Source organism: Mercenaria mercenaria, chromosome 11, assembly GCF_021730395.1.
Source record: "Mercenaria mercenaria strain notata chromosome 11, MADL_Memer_1, whole genome shotgun sequence".
NCBI lineage: Eukaryota > Metazoa > Mollusca > Bivalvia > Venerida > Veneridae > Mercenaria > Mercenaria mercenaria.
In genome coordinates this window covers 62,272,930-62,296,816 of record NC_069371.1, presented here as the reverse complement: position 1 = coordinate 62,296,816, position 23,887 = coordinate 62,272,930, and the positions used below count along the sequence as shown (strand labels likewise).

Here is a 23,887-nt window from a genome sequence, read left to right as displayed (position 1 = left end):
ACAATTACTGGATTGGGAAAGGTTTGTGAAAGTGACCTCCCCTTTGTATTGCAAATGGCGTCAGAGGGGGAAGGGGCAATAAATGGATGTGGGAAAAGGTGTGTAAGAGTGACCTCTCCGTTTTTGCAAATGACGTCAAAAGGGAAGGGGCAATAACAATGTGGGAAAGGAGTCTGTAAAAGTGACCCCACCCCTCCGTAATTCAAATGGCGTCAAAGGGGGGAAGGGGCAATACCTTTGGATGGGAAAAAAGTCGACAAGTGACCACTTATTTAGCAAATGGTGTTAAGAGGGATAAATTGAAGGACAAAGTACGTGTTGGAATAACTTCAGTTTTCAAGGTGAAATATCATTGGTGGTTGACAAAAAGCATATCAATTAGGATAATCTCCGGATAAAGTATGACCAACTGAACACACCTGCATGTTGCGTACGGTGTGACGGTAAGTACTTAGAGATACTAAAGGAAAGTCATTTTTGATTTCCGAAACATCAATAACCAATGCAATTGTATGACCTTTTATTTCTTAAACTAAAATAATCAACACAACTGTATCTCATTTTATTCATTTTTCAAACAGAAATGAAATGTAAAAAATAATCACAAATAACATTTGAAAAGTATAACTACAGAGTTAAAACAATAAAAATACTTCTAAAATACTATTATTTTACAATTTAATACGATATGTACAAAAATTCCTTGAATTCAACTCCTTGAGAAAATATGGTAAACTTGGAATTATATTTTAAAATATCTACGTTACTGTAATGCAAGGTACAAAAATGTGTATCATTAATAAATCAGTATAACAGACAATATTTGCACCAAAAATGAAACTGACTGTCATTTCAAAATGGTAAGGGATTGTTTTAGTTATTTCTGTCACCTTAAGTTTTACCCATTTGCTATCGTAAAAGGTATAGAAGACATTCGTTTATTTCAGCACCGAGTGAACTTAATCTGGCGTTCCCAAGTGAAAATAATTCATTATGAAACGTTGATATCTAATTCTTAACTTCTAACAGTTTTAACCAAATTACATGTATACACATAAATGTTGTATTGCTTTATGTCTTGTTGAGTTAAACTAGGCTAATTATTTTTCATACTATCTTTTCTTATTCAGCCATGCAAAGACATGCGCTATGGGTAACGTCACGCTATATTTCATGACGTCACAATGCTTATGTTGGAAAATAAGTTCAATAGGTCTAAGAGATGTATAAGAATCTTTTATATTTCAATGATTTTCTCGTGTATTTAGTTTTTTTTGAAAGCATTACTATACAGCTTTGTTGCTTTTAAGCATATTTCACGTCCTTACAATTCATATCCTTTCGCGTTTAAGTGTAGTTCCGTTCTAGTGAACATCATATTTGGATTTCTCTCTGTTTAAAACAATGAATTTATCATGTTATACTACAGTACTCCATTAAAAGGATAGACTAAAATCTTGAAAGTTTGCAAACAATTTTACCTATCATATATAAAGATATGCTAGTCTTATTCCCATAAAAGACAAAGTTGCTTTAAAAGTCACTTCAGCCCCAAATGGTTAAGGTTAGTGCTCAGAGTTAGGTGTTGGTTAAAAGTTATGCCAAACAGTGTGTAAAATTCAGTGTACAAAAATGAGGCCAAAATGACTTTTAAAAGCAACATGTAGATGACCCAGACAAAGGACTAGAATGCGGATTTGAATAAAAGAATTACAGTCTTATCGGTACATTCTGCAGTTACTAGTATATGGAATTATATATCAAATTTTGAGAAGGTTTCAAGAAAACAACGATGCATTATATCCTGATAAAGCCACTGTTTAAGGGTGGGAAATCCAAATATAATTTTCACTTGTATGTAACCACAATTTAACGCAAGAATATAAAAAACGTAGAATCGGATATCTTTTTAATTAAAACAGAAGTACACATAGATTAAAATGTCACTATGTCACTTTTTTCCAACATATATATTGCCATTAAATGTAGAGTAACGTTGCACATTGCGTATGACGTTACGTTGGCAGAAAATATAAAATAAAAATAATAAAATGCATTAGAATAAAATCCGTGATTACTTTTTAAAAAATTTCACGTGTGAACACCAGAATGTTTCTATTTCGAGCTTACACTGAAGCAAAGAAATGTCTTCTATATGTTTTAAAATATATGAGAGTCTGGAATTTAGCCCCGCTCCAAAATGTACAATTTGCGAAAAGTAGCTTTTTATACATAAACTAAACTACGCATATTTATTTTTGAAACTATCCCTGACCAGTTAAAACGCAACTGTTCAAAAGAGCAAAAATTTGAGACACTTTTTGAAATATTTAACCAAATCATTTTTTTCTTATAAAAATTCGCTGTCCCTGATTTTTTTACATGAATGTCAAATGTGCTATTTATAACAAAAATATCATTTAGAAAAATACCTTGCATTAAATCATGACTGACAACAAACCAAGCTAAAATATTCGTTATGTCTAAAAATAGTCCGACTGTATCAGTGTTCAAAAAACAATGTCCTGATTTTTGTTTTATATATTTATCATAAAATTAAGGAAATATTTGCCAAATGGTTGATACAATTACAAATTTAGTCCGCTAAAATGATAAACGAGCTACTGTTACCCCCAGACGCTGCTTTGATGCAGGGTAAGTCAACGTTGGTCATCATTTTGACATTCAAGTGTAACCTTGACCTTGGATCAAATAATCTGGGTTCTATACAGGTCTTCTTGATATTTATTGCTAGTTTTATGAGTGTAAGGAAAATGAGGTGGTTTTATGAGTGTAAGGAAAATGGGGTTACAAGGTATGTAGCAGACACAAAGCTATTTGACCTTTGACCTCCTGTGCGTCACACTGACCTTTAACCTTTGGCATGTGTTGTGCTTTTCGTATTTCGGCTAGATGGAATTGAGAGTTAGTGCTTACTTTATTAGATTAGACAATATGGTGCGGTCTCTTAAGTCAGAACTTAACCTTTGACCTAATGAACTAGGTTGTGAGTGCCTACATCTATTTACTAATCCTAATTTTATATCAAGAACTGTTGGAAGGAAAGCCCGCGTGACTATTCGGAAATGCTGACCAATATTTATTGTTATAGGATATAAGTAAGCGTGAGTTATGAAACAATAAGACTCTTTTCCATTTGGGGGTAGGGTAGGGGGTAGGAGCGGGTGAATGAGAAGATATAAGAAACAATTTAAGATTTAACCAGCATAATTACAAAATATGACCCCAGTAACTTCGACCTTTTGGATGCTTGACCCCTAACAAATAAATGTCTGCGTATTACCACAATCAACCCTCGTGTGAAGTTTGATGCTAGTGATGCTATGGGCAGTTAAAAATATATAGTGACTTTGAGAATCATATAAAAATTTAACCTGAATGCAACGGTGACAGTGACCCTGAAGGCAGGGCGAGTACAAAACGAATGTCTGACCTAAATATTCGTTGCAGTTTAGACAATATGGACCGGACACTAAATTAAAGTTATTTGAACTTTGTCCTCCAAGAGTAATACCGACCTTGGGCCTAGTGACTTGGGTTGAGCACAACGAACATTCTTGATGAGGCTTATAAATGAAGCCAGTTTTTTTTTTAATCTTCCCAGCGGACATGATGGACAAATAGGCGAACGGACGAATGGACCCGCCGACATGTGTGACTCCAATATAATCCCATGTACTTTGTACATGAGGGTATAATTATATACATGTCAGTTCATATCTATTCTGTTTAACAAGGCTTGTGTCGGGGCTGTGGTGGTGCCATGTTTGCTTGTGCCAGGACTTTCGTGGATCTACCATAATTAGTTCTTCCTTCTGCAGATACGTCTTACTTGTGAATCTGAAAATGAAAACAAATAATTAATATACGAAATACTTCAAGATGTAATGTCAAATTAAAAATTGAACATATTTTCAAGCTATAGCTTTTGCAGAATTCAAGAAATGTGGATTTTAACAAAAACTTTAACCACGAAATCCCAGTCTTCTTAGTACAATAAGGACTATAATTCGAAAAAAAGAAAAGTGAGACTAAAAATTGTACAAAGTTTCAAAGCTATAGCTCTTATAAAAATAAAAATGTGAACCTAAACCAAAAACTTCTAATTTTCGATGTACAAAAACGGTCATAATTTTGATAAAACGCAAGTAAGAGTTTCAAAGAATACTTTAAAACTAACGTAAGATTAACAAGTGCACCGCCTGGCGGATGCAGACGCTCACCTGTTTTTTTTTTTTTGTCTTTGTAAGATAGAAATATTGTCCTACCCATGATTTTCAAAAGGGGCCATAATTCTTACAAAAAGCAAAGTAGAGTTATGGTACTTGCTGTGCAGAGTCAGCTTTTAATGGCAAATAACTGCTCTAAGTTTTAAAGCAAAAGCTTTGACCGTTAAGGAGAAAAAATGACCTAAATGCAAAAATTAACCAAGAAATCTGATATTTTCTAAGTCCAAAAGGGGCTATAAATCTTGAAAAAAGCTGGATGGAGTAATGTTTCTTGCTGTATAGAGTCAGCTTTTGATGGTAAACAAGTGTTGCAAGTTTGAAAGCAATATCTCTGATAGTTTAGGAGAAAAGCTGACCTAAACACAAAACTTAACCAAATAATCTGATTTTCGAAGTCAAAAAGGGGCCATAATTCTTACAAAAAGCAGGATGGAGTAATGTTTCTTACTGTACAGAGGCAGTTTTTGATGGTAAACAAGAGTTGCATGTTTTAAAGCAATAGCTTTGACAGTTTAGGGAAAACAAATGACATAAACATAAAATTGTAAAAAGAAATCTGATATTTTTGTCCAAAAGGGGCTATAAGTCTTGCAAAAATCAGGATCGAGTTATGTTTCTTGCTGTATAGAGTAAGCTTTTGTTGGTGAACAAGTGTTACAAGTTTTAAAGCAATAGCTCTGATAGTTTAGGAGAAAAACTGCCCTAAACACAAAACTTAATCAAGAAATCCAAAAGGGGCCATAATTCTTGCAAAAAGCAGGATGGAATTATGTTTCTTGCTGTACAGAGTCAGCTGTTGATGTTGAACAAGTGTTGCAAGTTTTAGAGCAATAGTTTTGATAGTTAAAAGAAAAGCTGTCCTAAACATAAAACTTAACCAGGCAACTCAGACGCCGACGCCGAGACAGACGCCGACGCCGATCAAGTGATGACAATAACTCATCTTTTTTTTTCAAAAATAAGATGAGCTTAAAACCATGTACACAGTTTCAAAGCTGTAATTCTTAAAGCTTACAAGAACGAAAACAAAACAAGAGGGCCAAGATGGTCCTAGGCCGCTCACCTTAGAAACACATCATAACAGTGTAAACATGTTTGACCTAGTGATTTGGTGGAAACAAATATTCTGGCCAATTTTTTCTTAGATTTGACCTAGTGACCTTGTTCTTTACCCCAGACAATCCATATTTGAACTTGATCTAGATTTTATCAAAGATAATAGGTAAGGGTAGATTTCTCGGAAGCATAGAGCACCAAAAACACAGCCCCAGAGCCACGCATTTACATAGTAGGCCCACAAGAAAAAGAAGCTGTAATGGAAAAATATTTCAGACTGGTTGCTTCAAACATCCACCAAGTACATATTAATAGAAGCTAAATATCGATAAAGGAGAAGGAAACAGCAAGGGGCGAAACGGGGCCGAGGGCGGGGGAGGACCCCGAAGGGGAAAGCCAAACAATTATTTTGACCAAATTTCATGAAGATCAATTTGAAAATACAGCCTCTATTACATACACAAGTTTTTGTTTTTTTTATTTGACCTAGTGACCTAGTTTTTAAACACAGAGAACCCATTTTCAAACTTGGCCTAGATTATATCAAGGTTATCATTCTAACAAAATTTCATAAAGACCAGTTGAAAAATACAGTTTCTATCGCATACACAAGCTAAATGTTGACAGGCAGACGACGGAAGCCGGACATCGAGCAATCACAAAGTCTCACCTGAGCAGCTAAAAAATAAACTTTATAAAGCTGACGACCAAGTGGTACATATATTTTCAAATCAGACGAGCTAAAATGTGTACAGAGTAAGCTGTTGATCAAAATGACAGTAAGAGTTATGAAACTTAGATCACTAACTTGTTACTATTATGAGGAAGGAATGTAAACAACAGCTATCACAGGAGACAGCGCGCTCGATGATGGATGGTGAAATGGGCACACCTGAGGAAGCTGGAACTGTCACTAGAGAGTTTAATGACTCCAAGGACAATAGCTTGAGTCTGTGTCAAAAGTAATAAGAGATAAGGATTAAGTGTATCAAAACATTAAATAAGTATAATTCTAAGCAAAAAGGGGGCATAATTCATGAAATATTGGTGCAATAATGATGCACCTTTTGTCCTATGATGTGGATGATGATGTGGAACAACTACATGTACTTCAAGTTTGAATCAAATCCATTTGATAATAACTGAGGTAGAGTTAAGGTGCATGAAAACTAACCTTCTAAGTAAAAGGCGGGATGGGGTGGGGAGGGGGTCCATGAAATATTGGTGCAAGAATTATGGCCCTTGTGTCATATGATGTGAGTGGTGATGTGGTGCAACTTTTTCAGTTTGAATCATATTCATTTAGTAATAATTGCAACAGAGTGAAAGTGCATCAAAACTTTAACCTGAAATTCTAAGTAAAAAGGGGGGATAATTCATGAAATATTGGTGCGAAAGTTATTACGCTTGTGCCATATGATGTGGGTGATGATGAAGAATAAACATTTTACGTTTGAAACAAATCCATCAAGTAATTACAGAGACAAAGAGAAAGTACATCAAAACTTTAACGACGCCGGTTCGAGTAGGACAGCTCTCCATACTTCGTATAGTCGAGCTAAAAATTTCATTCAGTTGGTTCAATAGGTAATAACAGATATTAGCTTGTTTAGAAATATGATTGATAATGTGTCTGATGTATAGGACAATCTCCCTGGCCTTACGTAACAGCGGTTTTAGAAGGGGAAATAAATCATGAAAGATTGGTGCTAGAGTTATGCGAGTTATCGTACATGCTGTTGATAATGTGAAATAACTTTTTAAAGTTTAAATCAAGTCCAATGATTTATAGGAATGATGCACATGTCCCTTCAAAATGTTTGCCAGAATGAGATTAGAATGTCCGAAAACGGGACATAACTCATGAAACCCTGATTGCAATTAGAATTCCATTAATATGCACTAAAACACTTCATGCTGATGATATATTCTAAGTTTCATTTGAATTGGTACACAAGGTACGGTTGTAGTTGTAATATATTTATTGCGAAATCCAAAGAAAAAAATGCTATTAATCGGACGAAGTATGACTAATTTGCGTAAGCACGCTTTACAATGAAATCCGGACAAGATGCAATTTCATGTTAATGACGTACACCAAGTTTCATTTGAACTGAGTGGAAACTGTAGGGTGTTGAATCGGAACAAATTATATGTTGGATTATTGTTAAATCCAAAGAAGAGCACCACCCTTTGGGTGCAGATGCTCATCTGACTTTTTGTCTCTGTATAATAGAAATATTGTCATACCCATGATTTCCTTCTCTGTATAATAGAAAAATTGCCATACCCATGATTTTCTAAGTCCAAAAAGGGCAATAATTCTTGCAAAAGGCAGGATGGAGTTATGTTTCCTGCTGTACAGAGTCAGCTTTTGATGGTGAACAGGTGTTGCAAAATCTAAAGAAATAGTAGTTTACGAGAAAAGTTGACCCAAACACAAACCTTAACCAAGAAATCTGATTTTCTAAGTCCTAAACGTGCCATAATTCTTGCAAAAGGAAAATGGAATTATTTTCTTGCTGTACAGTGTCAACTTTTGATGGTGAACTAGGTTGCAAGTTTTAAAGCAATAGCTTTGATAGTTTAGGAGAAAAGCTGACCTAAACATAAAACTTAACCAGGCAACGCCAACGCCGATCAAGTGATGACAATAACTCATCATTTTTTTTTTAATCAGATGAGCTAAAAAGTGGACATAAATCAAGAAACAATTATTGACAATGTGTGCGTGTCTACTTCGTGTTGCTGTTTACTGATCTTGATTTGAGATGGTACACATGGTACAGGTGTACTTGTCATTTTGTCAAGTCTAAAACGTTTCATTCGAATTGAAGGAAACTGTAAAAGGGGTACACGAGACAGGTTGACGGCTAGGTGCAAGGACGGATGGGCAGTACAAACTCCTAATGCACACCGGGTCTTCAACACTGAGCGCAGAAAAAAAAAACACGAACTTAAAACTTTAAATTAAAGTGGACATAATTCATGAGAGATTGGCACTAGAGTTATGGACATTGTGTCATATGCTGCGGATGATGAAGAACCAGTCTTTTAGGTTTGAAGAAAACCCATTGAGTAATAACAGAGATAAAGCGAAAGTACATTAAATAGCTGACGCCGACGCAGGGTGAGTAGGATAGCTCTCTACATAATTAGCAATGTCGAGCTAAATAAAAACTGTTGCAGATTAAATGGCATAAAATTAATAATAAAGTATGTCTACCACCATTTGCCACGCAGAAATTGCCAAATGCCACAACTTAAGGCCATAGTTCTAGGGAAAATGGCTGAACCATAACATTCCAATGATGAACACAACTTAGCTCGGCAGTGGTATATCATGCGAAGTTTGGTGGAATTCTTACTAGTGGTATAAACAAGAGCTGTCCGTAAGACAGCGCGCTCCAATACTCGGGGACTTATAGAATGAATTTTTTGTCTGAATAAGAGACCTCTACTTTAAAAGGAAGCTACACCAAAGGGCATAATTCCATCAAATACACATTTCTGAGTAATTAGGATTGTTATAACACATGCAGATGATGACGATAAAGATATTTTTTGACTTGAGTTTCAAGTCATTATCTTATATAATACCAAAGTTATGTCCAGAATACGAAGTTTGTTAAAAAATTAAGTATAAAAGGGGCATAATTCGGTCAAAAATACAAATCAGAGTTATGGGGATTGTTACCACACATGCAGATGATGATGATTAAGATAAAATTTTAAGTTTCAAGTCTTTATCTTATATTGCATTAAAGTAGTATCCAGAGAGCGAAGATTGCAAAAATGTTTAAATACAAAAGGAGCATAATTCTGTCAAAAACACAATTAGAGTTATGGGTTATGTAGCCACACATACAGATGATTATAAACAAATACTTTTAATATTAAGTAATTATCTTTTAAAGTACCAAAGATATGTCTATAAACGAAGCTTACGAAAAAATTTCGCATGAAAATAATTCAAAGTATAACTCCTTGGTGACCTTGACCTTGGGTATAATGGGCCCAGCCCCTACACATACTTTGTTTGTATGCTGGACAATGTTTAGGTAAACTTAAAGTATGATATAAGCAAAAGTAACAAAGATATGACAGAAAAACAAAGGTTACCGAAAACATTTAACCTTAAAAATAACCTAAGTATAACAGCTTGGCGACCTTGACCTTGGGTATAATGGGCTCAGCCTATACACATACATTGTTTATGTTAAGTTACAGTAAGATATAAGCAACAGTAACAAAGATACGATAGAAAAACAAAGGTTGCCGAAAAACTTTAACCAAGAAGGGTCACGCCGACGCCGACGCTTGGGCGAGTAGTATAGCCCCCCAATCCCCCTCACCTATTCTCCGAAGAGTGGAGCTAAAAAAAAGTAGCGCTGATCACAGGAGTTGACAAATCAATGGTCATGACTCCACTGAAAATCATTTAACCACAACATGACGATAATATGTACAACTACGCTTCACACTAATCTCTCGCTAGGTTTGGTGAAAGTCAACCTAATAATATACAGCAAGAAGTGTAAACACTGTAAAATATGACAAGTCAAGGATCATAACTCTGCTGAAAATCACTGAATCAGAACATGTCGATGAATCGCATAACTAGGCTTGGCACTGATAACTCATTTTAGGTATGGTGGAAATCTGCCCAATGGTGAAAGAAAAATTGCCGAAATATCATAAAATCTGACAAAGTAAGGGCCATAACTCCTCTGAAAATCACTAAACCAGAACATGTCCAAAATATGATAATTGGTACTTAATTCTCTTGTACGGTTTGGTGGAAATCTGCCAAATCAAAAGAGAGAAGTGGCTAAAGCATCAAAACAATTGACGAATCAAGGGTCATAATTCCACAAGAAATCACCGAACCAAAAACTGACTATGATATACACAATTAGGCCACGCAATGATCGCTCTTGCGAAATTTGGTGTAAATCCATTCAGTGGTGTCGAAAGAGTTGCGTGGACAAACTTTATGACAGACGGACGGTCATACAGACGGACGGACGGACAGCACTTAAACAATATGTCTCTCCACTACATATTGGAGGCATAACTGCTTACAGACAGTGTTAAATATCAACCAAAAATTCTGAAAGGCATTACCTGGCTTACATCGGCCTGTCAGCGGTTGGAAACATTAAAGACAAGCCGGTACGGTGATATGTGTTTTCTGTCATGGCTTCTTTTTCTTTGTCTTTCAATAATGGCAAACACTGTCTCCTTGCCTTTTAGATCTGAAATAAATCATACTTTATTGGCCTGGTGTTACAATAGCCAGTAATTCCATGAAAATCAATGAAAATATGCAGAGTAGCTCGAGGTCATTGAATTCTTTCTCTTCAAGGTTTGCTGTAGGCATGTGGTCAATATTTAAACATATTGATTTGGCCAATTATCAAGGAATTTATGGTTATATAGCTTGTTTATACAAACTGAAATGCTTTCTTTTTGAAAGGCCTCCTAGTTTTATTAGTATTGATGTCTTACTTTGTGCGTTTTATCTTTAATGTTTTAGCCTTTCTGTAACAACGCTTTCCTTATTTTCTCTTTACATATAATATATCATATGCATGTTATACGACTGTATGTCATAGAGGGCGATACTATGAACGTTTTAAAGTTTCAAAATATCTTGATTTGTTTTGAATTTTTCGTAAAAAACCCGATTTTGATGAGATGTTTTCCCTTGTAAATTTCAGTCATTTTGGACACTAAAAATGTCTGTAACTTCAATTCCGAAATTGATTGTTGAAAATGACTGTTTCTGGATATTTAAATGAGCATAAAGATATATTACCGTTTCAATCATTAGCAAAAAATTCGAAAAACAAGCATGCCTCGAACATAATCATGCGTGTTGTCTCTAAAGAGTGGAAAACTATGTTTTACAAATGCAGGATTTCTCAAGTGCCTTTAAACCATGCAAACAAAACGAACAATAGTTTTGTGTAAATTTGCAAAGGTTAAGTCATTGTTGTCTGTATTTGTCGAACGATGTCATCATCGCTATAACACATGGCGTCTAAAATGTATGATGGAATAATACTAAATTAAAGAAGGGACAAATCTCCAGAAACATTCGAGTTGGGCAACTCCAGAAAAACAAGGAGGTGCGTTCAATAAACGCTTGATGCCCTCAGTGGCATCCTTGTCGATAGATTTTGCACGTAAGCCCAAAACGAGGTCATGGTCAATGTCAAACTGAGGTCAGGTGATGTTTGAAGATGATGAATGGTCACAGGTTACATCTGTATTAGTATCAAGTCATTCTAGTAAGGGGTATTGATGCTAGACGAAACGGTCCCATTTGGTTAACCTCATACGGACGGACGAACGGACGGACAGGACTATCAGTAGATGCTGGGGGCATAAAAATGCGCTTGTGTACTTTTGAAGTTGATGATGTTTACTAAAAATTCCACTTGAATTTGAGGAGTTGAGTGCAGAATGTTTACTGTAGTTGTGATATTTTCAAAGTCTGTAAAAAGAGCCATTACTCCAGAAAAAATATCCACTTCATCTTTATTTCATTTGAACTGTGCAAACTAAAAGAAAAATGACTACACTATGTTCTTATATAGTTGTAATGTTTCAAAGTCCAAAAATGGCAATTTCTTCAAAAGAATCGGACATAAAACTCCCGACAAAATGTACAAGTCCACTTCATGTTGATGATGTACACAAAGTTTCATTTTTATTGAAGAGAAACTGTAGGAGTTGAGCACAGAAGAAATATGACTGACAGACTTACTGACGGACGAACAGGCGGACTTAATGACGGACGGAAAGTTTAAACACTATGTATGTCTCGCGGGTCTTTTACGCCGTTGATAAAACTGATCCTAACCAGTACTCGCATCTCATCAGCATATGAGACAGAAGTCAATTTTCTCTCTCATCAAGATTCGAATCGGCGACTCCAGACAACAGGTCATGCTCAACCAAGATAACCACGTTTGCCATTTGTGTAAGCACATGTAATTCATGAATTTATGGGGCAAACATATACAATATGTATTTGCTAGAAGAACTGTTTGCCAAAATACCATGTTTATGAAACTATTTTTAAACAGCTGCAGACAGTGCAGTTCTAACACAGCATACATATGATCTAATATTTCTCCTTACCTAAACGAAGTCTTCGTCCGAGGGGGTTTCTCTGTTGTGTACGAGGTGTGGAACAGCTGTCTACCATCAACAAGACGGGACAAATACCGAAGAAAGGTCCACCAAGGCTTGAATTCCACTATAACCATGCACTATCTTGCCTATCGAAAAGTGATGAAAATTAATATCATACATTTACAACTTTTTATTGCTCTATATGAAATGACAGTATATGACACTAATGACCCCAAGAAGCAGTTCATAAATTGCCACAAAGTGCACAAACAGAGCAGGCTCATCAGTTGTTGTTTTTTTTTTTTTTTGTTATTTCCGCTACAAACGGCTTATAAATTTAAATCGCCTTTGATTTGTACGTTAAACAATCCAATATCAGTGTCTATAACGTTGACAAATAAGTTTCAATATATATATCTTATTAAAGGTTACTCTAGCCTTAAGTCTTCCGCTATTTGAGTCGTCTAATATAAAGAACATGTGTCGTCTGCTAGAAGCAACACTAATTGTCATGCTATGAATCTTCTTATATCACGTGGATATTATTCTTAACTGCAGATACCGAAATTATTAGTTTGTAAATTAAAATAAATACCACTCAATATTACGTTACTTTATAATTCTCTCGACATGCTCAGGAAAAAATCAAATAAAGTTCTTGTCACAAAACCAGTTGTCTATACCAACAGTAGCTTTCGGTGTGCATGTCACATTTACGTTGTTTCAAATAAATCGACAGAATTCAGTTCTCTAAACCTGGGTTTCAAACCAGTATAGATTAGCTCTCCAACAACCGCATAGTAAGGTCAGCAACAAAAAGTTTATTTGTCACCCATTTATACAAACTGTGACTACAACTCGCGTCGCATGAATTATAATTCTTGAGTAATTTAAGAGCTTACCTTGTTGATAACGGCTGATTACCATGTTAACGCAAGGGTTCGATAGGGTTTCTATGCACATCTGGTGACCGGCTTCGTTAGGATACCAGCAAGGTCGTTCTACTGCCACTATTGTTCCATCAACTAACATTTTCTTCCTATTGATACAATAAAGTAAATAGCCACATCCGTTTTTTTTCTTCTTGGGTTTCTCACCAATACTTATTTACATCAAAGCCACGTATGGAAAGCTAGGCATTTTTCAACTTTCTTAAAAAATGAAAAGACACTTTTATCCTGTTTACTCTTTACTGAATAAAATTTAAAGTTCGTATAAATATGTTACAATTTGTAAAACCGCGTCTGAAATTCACATAGCGGTGATCACGGATTCGAACCCCGTCTCAAGCTAATATTGTCGCAAACCTTTGCCTGATTTAGACCATAAAAATTACATAAAATTACACTAATCATGAAAATCTTCGAATTTATACATCTACCAGTTAATGTAGTGTAACCACATTAAATTCTGTCATTCCCGAAACTGACTTGTATCCAAAATGAGTGATATATTACAGTAAGTCCTTACGTGTATAATCCAAGAAATTGCTTCTCGTCGGACATTTGAAGTATTTCTTTCACAAAAAAAACAGGATCTGTGTCCACATTCCCATGCTACTGAATTACTCCCTGTTGACCTTTGCTTTCTGAATGTTGAAAGTTATGCTCTGCTGACTGAATACTGGTAGACAATCATTAAAAAATAAACAATAATTGGGTTTAAAATAAAAAAAGAATTAAAACTATGTAAATTAAAACAATGTAGACCTACATAATAACCAGAAAATAACCAATTTATAGAACATTTTAAATTGAAATGGAAATGAATGTGTGTAATTTGACTGAAAACTATACTACTAATATAAAGCTTGCAAAAGAAAAACATTAATTGTACAGAGAAATTATATACCTCAGTGCGTCCGAGAAGAAGAACCAATCTGAGTCGTCCACTTCTACATCATGACATCTTAGTTACGCTTGTCTGTACAGTCAACATCAGCCGCGCTATCTTCACTATCCACTAGACCATTGTGTCATCTACAATGCGACATCTTTACATCTGCTTGTATATAACTTGGAAAAAAGCAATGCAAAACAAATGGAATAAAAAGCAGAAATAAAACAATGGCGCACTCTTACCCAGTCCAAGCTGTCGTCTGCACACGATGCCTGTTCGTCTGCATATATCTTCATATGTGTTTCCGGGTATCTAAAATTTGCTGGACAAGTAAAGTTACTATAACACAATGTAATATTGAACTTATTCTAATAATTTTCTACAGTATACAAAGCGAGTAATAATACATTGGTAATGGCAGAAAGAAAACCACCATGACGAAGAACCCAATACAACAAACAAAACGCACCAAATACCCGTCTTCAACAAAACAACACAGCCATCAAGAATAAAACCGAGAAAACCACATTAAAACCACCGCAGACACCTCCATAAACACAAAACACCACAACAAACACACAACAAACACCACAACAAACACCACCACAAACACAACCAAGTAGCCACTGTAAACAAACCCCTGACAAAACAGCAAACACTAAACATACAGTATTACGAAGCGAAAATATAAAAGATAGATTACGTGCTCTCTAAGTGCATCCAGTTATTTTACTTTTGTTTCAGTTTTACCTGACATTCATTTTCAGGTCTTAGCAAGGCTTAAATTATTTAAACCTAAGCCTGTAGCACTTGGTCGACAGCTAGATTCCTCTCTTTGCCAGGGACTTGAACGACGGCCATCAGTTGATAAATTTGCCTAGATGAAGAGGTACGTTTCCATGGTAACCCTGTTGAGTGTATAGATAGAGAAATGCATGTGTAAGAACAGAAACAAACATAATATTATATAATCTTAGTATTACCTTTATACGCATCAAAGGAAAAGTAAATATACACACCCTTTATGCTCCAAAGTTTGCTGTGTAACTTAGTACATCAGAACGTCAGTCATCCATTTATACCATTGCATTGCTGTGGACATGCCTTTCCGTGCTAAACCTGTTGTGTGTATAAGATACAGACAGGCATGTGTAAGAACAGAAACAAACATATATAATCTTAGTATTACCTTTATACAAATTGCGCATCAAAAGAAAAGTAAATTTACACACCCTTTATGCTCCAAAGTTTGCTGTGTAACTTAGTACATCAGAACGTCAGTCATCCATTTATACCATTGCATTGCTGTGGACATGCCTTTCCGTGCTAAACCTGTTGTGTGTATAAGATACAGACAGGCATGTGTAAGAACAGAAACAAACATATATAATCTTAGTATTACCTTTATACAAATTGCGCATCAAAAGAAAAGTAAATTTACACACCCTTTATGCTCCAAAGTTTGCTGTATAACTTAGTACATCTGAACGTCAGTCATCCATTTATACCATTGCATTGCTGTGGACATGCGTTTCCGTGCTAAACCTGTTGTGTGTATAAGATACAGACAGGCATGTGTAAAAACAGAAACAAACATAACACAATGTTGCCAAAAGGAAGAAAAAGTAACACAACTTATATGCTTCATCAGCTGTAAAACTTTGTGTATCTGAACGTCTGCAGTCCGTCTATATTATTGCCCTAAAGTAGATATACGTTTCCGCGGTAACCCTGTTGAATGCATTAGATACAGAACGGCATGTGTAAAGACGGAAACAAATGTATTATAGTGTTACATTCTTTTTGTTGGATTTAACGTCGCACCGACACATGATAGGTCATATGACGACTTTACAGCTTTAATGGTGGAGAAAGACCCCAGGTGCCCCATCCGTGCTTTATTTCACCGCGAGCGAGCACCTGGTTTGAACCACCGACCTTCCGTAAGCCAGCTGGATGGCTTCCTCACATGAAGAATTCAACGCACAGAGTGAGGCTCGAACCCACATCGATTCAGTTCAGTTATTTAAGTTTAATTAGTATCTATAACTTTTATTAAGAAGAATTCAACGCCCCGAGTGAGTATGTTGTTACAAGAAATTAAAAGTAAACATGCATACCATGTATTCTCCAAAATATGCTGTATAACTTTGTAGATCCAGGCGTCGGCCATCCATCTATGCCATTGCCTAGAAGTATGTTTCCATGGTAACCCTGTTGAGTGTATAGATGCAAAATTGCATGTGTAAGAATATAATTAAATATGTCTATAGTTTGGCAACAAGCTAGGAAAAGTAAATATACTCACTTTAGTACTCCAGAATCTGCCGTAAAACTTTGTAGATCTGAATGTCTGTTTTCCATTTGCACCACTGCCTAAATGTAGTGTTACGTCTCTATGGTAGCCCTGTTGAGTGTACTGATACAGAAATGTATGTGTATAAACAGAAACAAACATATCACAGTGTGGCCTAAAGAACGGAAAATTAAAGTAAATATACACACCCTATATGCCCCAACATCTGCTGTATAACTGTACGACTGGACGTCTGTCATCCATTGATATCACTACTTAGATGTAGGTGCATGTTTCCATGGTAACCCTGTTGAGTGTATAGATACAACAACAGCTGTCCGTAAGACAGGGCGCTCCACTATTCCCGGATTTGACAGTAAAATGAATATATCGCGGGCTTAGCGCAAAACGGTTGTAACTTATATGAAATAAAGAAGGAGTTACAACCGTTTTGCGCTAAGCCCGCGATATGTCTGAGTAAGAGACCTCTACTTTAAAGGGAAGATACACCAAGGGGCATAATTCCAACAAATAAACAAATTTGAGTTATTAGGATTGTTACAACATATGCAAATCATGATGATAAAGACACATCTTGAGTTTCAAGTCATTATCTTATATAGTACCAAAGTTATGTCCAGAAAACGAAGCTTGTAAAAAAGTTAAGTATAAAAGGGGCATAATTCGGTCAAAAATACAAATCAGAGTTATGGGGATTGTTAAAACACATACAGATGATGATGATGATAAAGATACATTTTAAGTTTTAAGTCTTTATCTTATATTACATTAAAGTAGTATCCAGAAAGAGAAGATTGCAAAAAAAGTTGAAGTACAAAAGGGGCATAATTTTGTCAAAAACACAATTAGAGGTATGGGGTATGTAGCCACACATGCAGATGATTATAAGCGAGTACTTTTAATTTCAAGTCATTATCTTTTAAAGTACCAAAGATATGTCTATAAACGAAGCTTTCGAAAAATTTTAACATGAAAATAATACAAAGTATAACTCCTTGCTGACCTTGACCTTGGGTATATTGGGCCCAGTCCCTACACATACTTTGTTTGTATGCTGGACAATGTTTATGTGGACTTGCAGTATGATATAAGCAAAAGTAACAAAGATATGACAGGAAAGCAAAGGTAGCCGAAAAACTTTAATCTTACAAATAATCAGGAATAAGACCTTGGTGACCTTGACCTTGGGTATAATGGGCCCAGTCCCTATACATACTTTGTTTGTATGCTGGACAATGTTGATGTGAACTTACAGTATGATATGAGCAAAAGTAACAAAGATATGACAGAAAAACAAAAGTTGCCGAAAAACTTTAACCTTAAAAATAATAAAGTATAAGTCCTTGGTGACCTTGACCTTTGGTATAATGAGCTCAGCCCCTACACATACCTTGTTTGTATAATGGACAATGTTTATGTGAAGTTACAGTAAGATATAAGCAAAGGTAACAAAGATATGACAGAAAAACAAAGGTTGCCGAAAAACTTTAACCTTAAAAATAACCTAAGTATAACACCATGGTGACCTTGACCTTGGGTATAATGAGCTTAGCCCATACACATACATTGTTTGTATACTGGATAATGCTTATGTGAAGTTACAGTAAGATATAAGCAATAGTAACAAAGATATGACAGAAAAACAAAGGTTGCCGAAAAACTTTAACCAAGAAGGGTCACGCCGACGCCGACGTCGACGCCGGAGTGAGTAGTATAGCCCCTCTATTCTCCGAATAGTTGAGCTAAAAGTCATACTTAAGAAAAGAAACAAATAATAATTCTAGTGTTGCCTTCAGAAATTCCAGACAAAGAAAATAGGAACATATGCATACCGTTTGTGCTCCAGATCTAACAACACCTTTGTGCATGATCTGTATGTTGTGCTTGATCTTTGCCACTAAAACACAACTTAAAATGCAAGAAAAAAACAAGAGCTATCGGAGGACAGCACCGCTGGACTATTCAACAGCCTTGTCGATTGAATGAATACGAAAGTCGAAAAAGGGGCATAATTTAATAGAAAAGCAAAATAGGGTTATGGAAACTGCATAGTGCTTATCTGCTCATGACAGTGGACAAGCATGTGAAGTTTCAATCCATTCCCATTAGTGGGTACTTAGATACCAGCTTACATATAAGAATTTAACCAATAACTCCTAAGTTGAAAAAGGGGCATAATTTTGTAAAATGTGAAGTTGAGTTATTGACCCTTTGCACTGCATGTCATATCATGACAGTGAACAAGTGTGTGAAGTTTCAATCCTTTCCCATTAAATACTGAGATATCAGCTTACATACAAAAACTTAACCAAAATTTTCTATGTTGAAAAAGGGGCATAATTTTGTAAAAAAGCAAAATAGAGTTATGGAACATGTGCAATGTAAGTCAGTTAATCACAGTAAATAAGTGTGTGAAGTTTCAATCCATTCCCGCAAGTGGCTACTGAGATATCAGCTTACATACAAAACCTTAACCAAAAATTTCTAGGTCAAAAAAGGGGCATATTTTTGTAAAAAAGCAAAACAGAGTTATGAAACCTGTGCAATGTAAGTCAGTGTATCACAGTAAATAAGCGTGTGAAGTTTCAATCCATTCCCACAAGTGGTTGCTGAGATATCAGCTTACATACAAAAACTTAACCAAATCGGGACGCAGACGAGGACGCGGACGCAGACGCCGACGCCGGCGCATGGACGAGTCCAATAGCTCTACTATTCTATGAATAGTCGAGCTAAAAATATGATTTTGTTAAACTTGAATGCCTCACTTGCCCTAAAACTGTTTAATAAAACATGTTTTCATGAAAACATCACTTTTATTAGACAAATGACTCAAAATCAATAAAGGCAATCCATGAACAATATTACAGAATCAGTCATTCATGTATGGCACCTATATCAGAATGTAGATGTACGCTTCTATAGTAACACGGTTGACTGTATAAAATACAGAAAGGAATGTGTAAAAACAGAAGCAAATATAAATCAGTTTTGCGTTAAATAATCCAGACAAAAAAGGGGAAAATACATACATTTGATATTCCATATTTGAAAAACACATCCACCCGTAATCTGTTTCTTTGATCTTTGTCACTTGAACACAACCTACATAGCAAGAAAACAGAAAACATAATGTTACTCTGCCTAAATATCTCTTCTGGAGGACGAATGATTTTAGACACAATGTCTTTCATCAAAATTTGAAATTGTCACGGAGAACGTACGCCTCCGTCGCGACCCCGCGATCCATAAACCTACGCCCTCCCTGTCGAGCTAAGCGTGTGGGCTTATCTCATTTAGTATTTAAAACTATTCTAAAGTATTTACTTCCATGGCAACGCCTCGACAACCAAATTTAGTAAATACTAAAAATCAAATAGAGGTCAAATATCTATTTAGCTGAACGTCGGTCATCCTTTTTATATCATTATCTAGATTTTCGTTTGCACAGTAACCTTACTAAGGGTATGAAATGCAGAAAGGGATGTGTAAGAACGGAAGCAAATATTTATCGAAGTGTTGCCTTTAGAAATTTCAAATACAGAAAGTAAGACAACATACGCACCTTTTTTACGCTGCAGCAGAAATCTGAAAACACGTGGACCCATCTATAAACTTATATACACCACTTTATCTCTGCCACAAAAACACCAACCTAAAAAGCAACAAGACTTTGTTAAACATAAATGTCTCACTTGCAATTAAAACTATCAAAGTTATTTTAAAATACTTGTTTTCATCGGAACAACACTTACACGAAAAGCTTGACAATCAGTAGAAAGACTCACAGTCTATGTAGATCGATCGAGAACAACCAAACTTACAAAACTGATCGTTTTCACTTCCAGGATAAGAAAACGCTCCAGACCAAAATATTTTTTATTATTTTTTTGTAATTTATATTTTATCTCCTTTTACATGTTCACATAATAAAGCATGAATCTTTCAGTAGGCTGATATGTTGAATTACAAACAGATAACTGCACATTATACATAATGACAAAGTCAGTGAATAACAGCAACAACAGTCGTGAATATTCTTTTGCCATCAAAGATACCATTTGACTACAAGATAACTGAAGGGAGATAAAAGCTGTTATTAATGATACATTATTTCTGACTAAGTTGTTTCCCTTTGCATGGATGTGTTAAAAAGCTAAGAAATTGATATAAAACAAAAATTATTTTTTTTTGTTGTTTTTCATTCCTTAAAATTTTAAATTATCTTTACGATAATATTTCTTATTCTTAATAACAATTTCTTCAGTTTGTTTAAGACAATAGAAATATTCACCGAGTTAAAGAGAGAAAAAAAGACAACAAAAGGGCACAGAATCTAGTTTGTAAGGCAAGATTGTCAGTTGATACTGTAATATATTGAACACAATACAACAGTACTCCAGGAGAAAAAACAACAACAACAACAAAAATAGAAAGGAAAAGAAAATAAAAAGGCAAGGAATTTTAGCGTGTGAGTCTTCTATCTGTGTGACCGGGTGTTTATTTGAAGGGAGTGGGCAACCTATTTTTAACCTGATACAAACAATATAGAAGCGCTTTAACTTTGAATCTTTTGATATAAGAGTATAAAAGGTAGAAAGGAAGCGGCATTTATATAAATCTGGTATAATAGTAACCACAATAATTTCTTTTCAAAGAATTTCTAATCTATCAATTGGAGGAGATGTCTCCATTGACTTTCAAAATTTTGTAACTTAAAAGTTTTAGCTGCATTGTGTTTATTTACTTTAAATAAATATTTAATACACTTTTTAAGTCTTTCTAAGTTTGGCAAGCATTTTTCAATTTACATGAATAAATGTATGATTTACATGAGATAAGGACAAGGTTAAATACATCTGGAAACAGTCTGTTACCAAATAAAATATCAGTATTTGTCCAGTTTGCACCTAATGTAATTGATGAACACTTACATTGAATCCAATTTCTAACATTTAATCAGAATGTGGTTATAAATGGACATTCGTAAAACAGATGTAAAATAGTTTCTGAACTCTATGACAAAAAGAGCATTGGTTATCATGTACAATACTCATTTTGAAACAAAGATGATTAGTTCCTATAAGATTCTGAGATTGTTTCTGTACTGTAACCACTGTAGTTTTGGATATTTTTATTATTTGTCACAATACAATAAGGAAGTTTCAAATAAATATTTTTTTCGAATTAAAATATTTGCATTTTGATGATAGACAGGGGCAGGATGCTATACCATGCGTCCCCAAAAAACTTTTTTCATTGGTGCAATTTGTTTGCGCGATCAACAATGTTCCCATTAAAAAACACATTTGATCAAAGCATAATTTGGCTGTTTCCATAGTTATCGTTCATTTCTAAAAATAGGAACATGTACACACGAAACTTCCATCATATCTACGTGAGTTTGGGCATAATCATTAGGTCCCAGAAAAGTCACAAATTAGCTATATAGTTAAATCTAGCTATATATAGCTAGAAGTAGCTATAAAACCAATACCAATAATGCAAAATATGTGAAAACAAGATGCAAAATGATCATAATTACGTCCCAAAGGTTTATAAGATGGAAGACATTGGTTGCAGTGCCAATGCCATCTTATATTTTACCTCCTACCCGGCTCACTAGACACATGCATTCCCTATCTTTCCGGCAAATTCAAACACCCTGTAATTATTACAAGTTCTCTTTCTACCCGGCTACCATCATTCTCTGGAATTCTTTGCCGGCTGACATTGCTCAAGCACCTACCCTGGACCAGTTTAGGCAAGGGGTAACCAAACTGGGCCAGGACTTCTGAGTGACCAGGCTGTTTTTAAATCATTTTACTGTACATTTCGCCTTTTTATTAGCACTATCAGCTTTGTCTCAAATTCTCACAAATACTTTATGTATTACTTTATTTCTCCTGTACATTCCTGCTTTTAAACTCTTATGCACTGACGCGCACCTGCATAAAATACTATAGATAGACAATAACACAAATCCAAGATCTTTGTAGTCACATTTTCAATAACTGTGGCAGTATTTTGCGGTAAATCATCACTGAATTTTTCACTTGTGATAATCATTGTTACAGTAGTATAAGACAAATTTATAAATGACTAATCGCAGACATTCACAACATGTATTGAAACTGAAACTGCATAGATTTCCATTCTTTGTGACTGTCTTCTGTCTCATAAACCATTTGAATGAGATAATAATTATTTTACATTTAAGGCATCGCCTACAGTGGCGGCCATCTGACTCAAAATTTTACATGCAAATTTTCATAAAAATAAAAGATGACTAAGTGGTAATAATAAAGTCAATAAATTTGTCATAATTATGTTTTAAATATCTATGTGAACATATGCAAGTAAAAGGATGTGCATTTCACTACCTGTATTATGCCTTTATTCGATATTTTTCTATGACAAAATTTTGCAATTTTACGTGCAGTCAAACTAAATATATATTCAATACATTTCAAAGATAATTACAGCCAATTGTAAAGCAGACCTTGAAGAATAAAGTCTTCAGAAATTATTTTGAAATTTTACCCGATTACTGAATTACACACAAAAATCCCAACACCATCAATTTATCCAATTTGTGTTATCTGTTCACACATAATTTACATGTATATAAACAGATGATATTATAGGATTGTGTATAGGTTTACCTGGCTGTGGTCATAATGCATGTACAAACAACATTTTAAATTAAATTTACATGGGGTTGTCTTTTTGTGTCTAATGCAATAACCAGGAACAATTTGGACAAAAATCCATGAGTTTGCAGTATACATATTGTACTATGAAATTAACTAAATTTTGTCTTTGTAATATTTTTTATATTGGAGTTTGACTGCACATAAAATTTCAATATTTTGGGGTAATCTTTCGGTCTAAAAGAGACTCAAACATTTTACAAGCGGCATATGTACTATAAATCATCAATGCTTCTTATGTTGATGATAATTTGACCAGCTGTTAAGGCTTTAGTGTAATTTTCAAGGGAAAAATACTCGGCCTGAAAATATGAACTGATACCGAGTTGTGACTGTGGCGATGCCTTAATATACACATATGTTAAAAAATTGTTATTGGTTTTATAGCTATTTCTAGCTATATACAGATATATAGCTAGATTTAGCTATATAGCTAATTTGTGACTTTTTTGAGACCTGATCATGGTCTCTCTCCCGATGCTTTTCACTCCGAGTTAATCAATTAAAACTATGAAAATTCTGATGTATTATTCTTTTTTATTAATCCGCAGAACTGAGAAAGCAGT

General features: G+C 34.9%; 1 long non-coding RNA gene across 4 annotated transcripts; it reads right to left on the bottom strand.

The window, feature by feature from the left end:
- Positions 1–548: 548 nt before the first annotated feature.
- LOC123532798 (uncharacterized) lies at positions 549–21,493 on the bottom strand. 4 transcript variants are annotated; one of them, XR_008366080.1, is made up of 11 exons: positions 20,174–21,493; positions 19,641–19,713; positions 18,441–18,479; positions 16,412–16,894; positions 15,311–15,836; positions 14,304–15,199; positions 13,923–14,075; positions 13,355–13,491; positions 12,459–12,598; positions 10,434–10,564; positions 549–3,861 (listed from the first exon to the last, which is right to left on the bottom strand). It is a non-coding gene; the product is annotated as an uncharacterized LOC123532798 (long non-coding RNA). The 4 variants fall into 4 exon arrangements; XR_008366081.1 differs by having other exon boundaries at positions 14,304–15,623; positions 15,737–15,836; XR_008366079.1 differs by having other exon boundaries at positions 14,304–15,836; positions 16,412–16,505; positions 16,797–16,894.
- Positions 21,494–23,887: the final 2,394 nt, after the last annotated feature.